Here is a 7,270-nt window from a genome sequence, read left to right on the forward strand (position 1 = left end):
GTTTGATTGCGTGTTTGTACGGGATATGTGTAAAATATTATATGGAGTATATCTTGAATTATGATTGGAATAGTACAAAACGTTATTAATGGTTGTATTAAATGTTTCGATATGTTAAAAGAGGTTGAATAAATGTAGGAATAGATACAATTGGCATTCCAATAGGTTTGATTGTGTGTTTGTACAGGATATGTGTAAAAGATGATACAAACTAAAATATTTGATAGAGATATCACAGTTTAAGATGAAATTCTACATTTGTTGCGAATTATGGAGCTTTGTCTTTATAGAGACTTTGGTGTGGTGGTGGGATGATATGATACATGACACATAACAGTGCCTTTGGGCTTTGCACTACGGTGCACTGGTGTGGTGTAGTTATCACTATTTTGAGCTATTTGGTGTGGTGGAGGGATGATACAATACTATGCCTACAGGTTTTGCAGTACGATACCTTGGTGTGGTGTAGTTACCCTTGTATCTATATCTTATTGTTTAGTTCATCAGGCTAACTGTTAAAATAAAATATTTTGATTGACTTCATGAGTTGCTTGGAAATGATATGTTTGTATGACTCTGGAAATGTTAACTGATGGAATTGAATGAATGATGAATATGTGTTTAAAAGTTGTTTGGAAATGATATAAAAATGAATGGAAAGTTTATAGTTTATATGTATGAAACGCTCGCTTTGGAAATGTGAGATGTGGTAACAAGGTTATATGTTTAAAAGCAAAACATTATTTGATTATGTATGTGATAAGTTGAAAAGAATGTGTTTATGAATGGATATGATCAAATAGTTAATTTGATTCATAGGTTTTATAGTTTTGACCAAATGATACTATTATGTATCATATTGAATGGATTTGGGAAGATTATATGATTTGATTTGTGATATACTCACCTTGCTGTTGTAAAATGTCTTGACAAGAAAATGATTTAAACTAGTTAATTCTATTTACTTAAATGTGAATCTAAGGTAAGACTATTGTTTATGTACCTATGAACTTACTAAGCATGTCAATGTTTACCCCGTTTTAATTTCCTAACTTCTATAGTTGCATCTTTGTGGAACTCGGCTACTGATCACTTTTAGGCTCATACTATCCAGCGTCTCTTTTGGTAGTCTTTTGTTCATTTTGGCTCAGTTATAAGTGGCATGTAATAGGTATAATGTATATATGTGCTTGATGTTGGACTCGTGAAATTCTTATTTTGGTATGTTTATATATGGTCTTGTGTGAAAGTGAGGTTGATGATGTTGATTTTGATAAGTTGAATCATACTTGTGCGTATGTGAAGTGAATATAGATATGTCTAATTGAATGTGTATTAATGTATTGAAATGAGATTGTTATGATGAATGTACAAGGAATGCATGAATGGTATGGTTGAATTGAATAGATAGAATTAGTTTTGTTATATTGTGGTGCCAAATGAGGCATATTGGTTAGGCACTTTTAGGTTGAATTATTTTCTGTGTATGTAACGCCCTAAAATTTTGAGAAGTTAATTGTGAGATTTTGCAGTAATTAATTTTTGTATTTGTGGCTCTGTGTTTTGCTATTGTGTTAAGGTCTGGAGTTCGAGTCGCATTGTTAAAAGTTTTATTATTTTGAAACAACCCCTATCCATGCATTACATAGTTCAGTGTAATTCTGTGTAAACCTGTGTCAAGAATGAGCCTGTTGATTCATTGGTTAAGTCTCTGTATTCTGTTTGGTCCCGTGTTCGAGTCCAATCATATGCGTTACGACATATTTTGATTGTTGTCGAAAATTCGCTAGCGGTTAAAACAAAATATTTTAAATGTTTATTTTTTTTCTTCCACTTCTTTCCTTTTTAAGTTTTTCCTTCTTTTTACCATCTCTTTTTCTTTTTCTTTTTTTTTATATCGTTTGAACGTGCTATTGTCGATTGTTGAACTTCTCATTTTGATCTGTTGTACGGGCCGTGTAAGTACGTCTTCTGGGATGTCAATTATGATAATTCGTTAAAATTTCTAAGAAACGACGGTGTCGTATTGTTGATAGTTTGCGCTAATGGATGAATTCTCATTGTTAAACGATGTTGGTTCCTTATTTTAGGAATAGGTGATGAAAGTAACGTATCTCAGTAGGATACTTCGAGTAATCAAAGTTAATCTTTTAGTAAGTGCCGATTCCATTAAAGGTTTTATGTACAGGTTTTCGACATAAGTTTCTGTGTATAATTATGATTTATTGTCGTTAAATTCGGTTGATTGAATGATTGGATGGTTGTTTTAGGCTTCAGAGACTCTCTACGTTCTTATCGCTTCAAAATGTCTTTAGGTGCATACTAAAAACCCTTAATTTAAGGAATTTTGAACGCAAAAAAAATGTGGATGTCGACGCCACACGGCCAGGGACATGGGCTTGTGCCCAGGCCATGTAAGCTACATGGTCGTGCGCCAGGCTGTGCAACTCACTGTTCATCAAATTTGAGCCACACAGGCAAGGGACATGGGCGTGTGTCCAGGCTGTGTCTGGCCATGTTAGTGAAGGGTTCACACAAGCAACGGACACAAATGTGTGTCTAGGCTATGTAACTCACTGTTTATGATTTAAGACCACACAGTCAGGGACATAGACGTGTGCCCAGGCTATGTGAACCGCACGGGCAAGGACATGGGCGTGTGTCCAGGTCGTATAACTCACTATTTGTGATTTAGAATTACACGGTCAGAGGACATATACGTATGTCCAGGCAGTGTGAGCCACACGGGCAAGGGCATGGGCGTGTGTCTAGGCCATGTGGCATATAAATTGGATCTGAATCTTGTTTCTGAGGTCATGAGTGTTTTCCAACATTAGCAATAATCTCCACAATGTATGAATGGTCTAAATTTGATTGTATGAGGACTCTCTGATGCTCTAATACTGATATATGGATGATATAAATGTATGTGTATTGTGATGGCTATTTTTTATACTGATCTGTATTATCTATTTGAGAAATGAGTTGGAATGTCTGAACACTTGTTGTGGATATTTGTAATCTACATTTGCATGGGTTGGGATATTGTGAAGAAGGAAGTAATCTGCTCTAAATCAGTGGTTAAGTCACGATGCGTATAAATACGAATCTGGTGCTTTGTCGCATTTTAATCTAGTAGCTAGATTACATTTCTGTAAATGTGTCACATAGACACTCTATGGTGTGTAGAGTTGGTTGGGCATTGAACGTCTTTAACAGTGAGTTGGGATGGCCGAAGATGGTGTGTAGCGGATGGGGGTAGGAATAACGTCTTTTACGCACTGAGTTCATAACTCATTTCGTTGTTGATTGGATCTCAAGTGGCTCTCAGGCTTGAACGGGTCGGCGCTACGGGAGCTCAATCAAACCCTTTTATCTTTCCTTTAAACTCTACTATTAGTAATTTCAGTACTCTATGCTATTATGATGTTGGAAAGATTATGTAGTTAGTTAATTGTTGTGATGGATATAATATGTTGAATGGTTTCATTTTGACTGTGTTATAACTGTGGTTTTCCTAATATATAGATCACATAACGCCTTACCAATATAATGATTTCCAATTGAACATGGGATAGTGAAACTCCCTGGGTCCTTCAACTTCGAAGGTAATTTATTTGTCAACATTACTATGCACCCTTCAAGAGAGCAATAGTCTCAAATTCTCTCAATTTGTGCTTCTTTCACAATATATCTTTCATAAATTTCATGTAGTTGGGCATTTGCTCCAAAGCTTCAACCAGTGGTATGTTGCTATGGAGTTCCTTCAAAACATCCAAAAATCTTTTGAACTAAATATCCTTCAGGTTGTTGATATTGTTTTGCCATGGCATTATTGTTGACAACGTGTTCTGATTCTGGCCCAGAATTTTACTACTTACCCTTTTTAGGTTTAGTATGTTTTTCAAACAACTCTGGGATATTTACCTAGTTGTTATTCGAATCATCCTCTCCTACTATGGCATCTTAAGCAATGTCATCAAGTAGAGTTTTGCTTCTAAGAGTGATGGCCTTGCATTACTCCTTCCCTTATGATATCAAATTCTCAGTATCACTTGGCAACGCTCCTTGTGGTCTCGAATTTAAAGCATTCGCTATTTGCCCCACTTGATTCTCAATAGCTCGGAGAGACGCAGCCTAACTCTGAATTACAACATCATTCTTGGCCATATACTCTTCCAGCAAGGCTTCAATAAATGATGATGATGAAACAGATGCCTGATCTTGCTAGACATTTTGCCTCAACACAGGTTGAGTATAAACAAACGGTGCATTGATGGCATTCTATCTTGTCGTATTGTTAAAATTCCCCACACCTTAATTATTCCAACTAAAGTTCGGATGTTGCTTTTACCTAAGATTATACGTGTTGGAATAGGGGTTATTGTTTCGGTTGAAATTACCCATATAGCACACGGATGCTGGATTTGATGGGCATTGATCAAACACATGACCTTCACTACAATAAACACATGATAGTTCGGCTGATTTTATCTACTGGACTGTAGTAGGCCTTTTCATTGTTTTAATCATATTAGTCAAAGAAGATACCTGGACTGTCAATGAAGTGATTATGTCCAACTTCATAGTACCAGCAGCTCTCTTGCCCGTCTCAACCTTTGTGGTAGGATATTGATAATCATTATTGGAAATCTTTTCTAAAATCTTATATGCTTCATTATAAGATTTATCCAACAAAGTACAATTGGCAGAAGTAGCAACTACCATCCTCGTATGTGCATTCAAACCATTATAGAATATATTCATTTGAGTCTAGTGTTGGAATCCATGCATCAGACATTTATAAATTAAGTCTTTAAATTGTTACCAAGCTTCATATAGTGTTTCATTCTCCAATTGCCGAAAAGATGTGATGTCATTTCTAAGCTTAGCATTCATGCTTGGGGATTATACTGTAGCAAAAACCTCTAACAAAGATCATTCCATGATGCCACTATTTCCAATGGTAAAGCATTCATTCATGCTCTCGCACGATCTCTTAAAGAATATGGAAATAGTTTAAGTCGCAGAGCGTCTTCAGGAACACCCTGTTGTCTAAACAAGTCACAAACCTCTAGAAAAAGTCATAAATGCAGTATTGGATCTTCAGTGGGCAGTCCACCAAAATGTTAAGGCAAAGGAAAAGTAAAACTGCAATGGCAATTACAAGAATAATTACATGAATAAAATGCGAGCCAATAAATAAACAACTAAGAATGCTATGGCAAAGATACTACGGCAAAGGATAGAAGGTTTACAATGTTGATTGGAAAGTTGGGATTACTAAGAATCTGTCCTTACTTTCATTAATGCCTCAGCAAATCGTACTTAACCTACTACTTGGAAGAGACCTAAACTGATCTGCTTCTTTCGAGAGCAAGGTCTAAAGTTACCTGGCTTGTGTCTATAGGCCCTAACACGGGACTCTACATTGTTTCGCCTTCATTCTATACAAACATTGCTCTATGTCTAGAGTCTACTGCAGGTATTCGATTGAATACCCACTTGTATCATTAAATTTCAGTCCAACCAATCCAACCTTTTCAAAATTAGATTCAGTTTATGTGCATACTGCATACTCATCTATGTCTAGAGAATGTACACATACAGTTAAGAAATAAAAGCAATTGAGTGAAACAGTAGATTCAATCAAATATATGCTTCAACCATTAAAGAAAATAAAAGTTTCATCATGCAATCCCAACCCTATGATATTTAATTCATGGGTTGGCAATTAAAATTCAAGTTCAAAATAACATCTAACATTGTTTCGATCAAATCAATTTATAGGAGAACAAAAATAGAAATAATGGAAGAACTTAGGAAGATGGTTGTTGCCAAACCAATCCGCAATCCAGCAGTACAGTGTCCTGTGGTGGCTGAGAGGGATTGCCTTCAGCTTTCTCTTTCCGTCTCTACGTAGCCATTACCCTCTATTGTTGCCTTTGAATCTCCACATCCTTTAGGGTTTCCACCTTTGGCTTTTTATAAGCTTTTCTTCCTAGGATAGCTCCAACAGCCCACGATATCCTCTCCTTTTTTTAGGTAGATTTTTTTTGGTACAAGTAGAGTTGGGCTGAGATTGGTATGCATTGAGTGTTGACTCGGTCATCTCTCTGAATTGCCACGACATACAAGGTAGCAAACTATCCAACCTTTTGCCCCAGCAAACCTTCACTCCTTTATTTCTTTCTCAACATCCTACACCTGCCAAACCACCAAACACAACCTTTCCACACGCAATTAAAAGTATCTAACATGTAAGCACAGTCCAAAGCTCCTAATGCAAATGATAAAAATACTAATAAAATGTCCTAACATGCCACTAAATGTACCAAAATACAAGCAATTAGCTAGGTCTAAAGGCCTAAAATATAACTCTTTTCAAGAATTATCACCCACTAATTGAGATTGCACGTATCACGTCAATCGGGTAACATCTTTCCTTTATATTTTTAATTGCACATTAAGGACAATGTGCCGAATAAAGTGTGGGGGTGACTTGGGAAATTTTTTAATTTTTCGGTTATTTTCTTTTTTTCGTTTTTAGTTTATTTTTTAATTGCATTTTTTCTTTGTGCTTGAGCTTGTAGAAATACAAGTGATTTGTTAAAAGCATATATCTAGGTTGTTTTTTTTTAAATTATAAATCTAGCCTTAAATTAAATAATTTAGTTTGTTTATATTTAGACTAATTAGTTTAGTTTATTAGACTGTAAATAGGAAAAAAGAGATTAAATATACCAAGTGATAAAGGTAGAATCTGTTCGAATTATATTTGTAAAAGTATAATATGTTCGAATTAAAAAGAAAATACTCAGTAAAATCCATGGTTATTGAAATGATGCAATGTGACTAATATAACCCTTATAAAAAGTGCCTGAGAAAAATCTCGATTGTATTGGCACAAAAAAATAAAAAAATCATAAAGGATTATCGGGGAAATATTATTGCATTAGAGTTCAAAGCATGGACAAAAATAAATCGAGTAGGAAAAAAATATTTGAACTAACTATACCCTGCAAAAATAAATACTATATTCGTATAAACATTTTGATGGATCTATATATTTAATTTTCTTAAACTTGTTTACTTTGTAATTTATTGAATTAATCTGTTTAGGTGTAAACAACTTTCAATTGTTTAAATTTCTAGCTAGAGTTATATATATAAGCAAATCTATCTAGTGTCGATGCTCCAATCCAATCTCATGTATCAAGCTAGATCAAGTACATTTTCTTATTTTTGCATGTTTATTTCCTGTTTTCAG

The 7,270-nt window shown here is 34.9% G+C and overlaps 1 non-coding gene across 1 annotated transcript; it reads left to right on the forward strand.

Annotated features, from left to right (window-relative positions):
- Window positions 1-4,783: 4,783 nt before the first annotated feature.
- On the forward strand, window positions 4,784-4,890 carry LOC121223930 (small nucleolar RNA R71). Its single transcript, XR_005921397.1, has one exon. It is a non-coding gene; the product is annotated as a small nucleolar RNA R71 (small nucleolar RNA).
- The last annotated feature ends 2,380 nt before the right edge of the window (window positions 4,891-7,270 follow it).

The sequence above is a fragment of the Gossypium hirsutum genome, chromosome D11 (assembly GCF_007990345.1).
Source record: "Gossypium hirsutum isolate 1008001.06 chromosome D11, Gossypium_hirsutum_v2.1, whole genome shotgun sequence".
Taxonomy (NCBI): domain Eukaryota; kingdom Viridiplantae; phylum Streptophyta; class Magnoliopsida; order Malvales; family Malvaceae; genus Gossypium; species Gossypium hirsutum.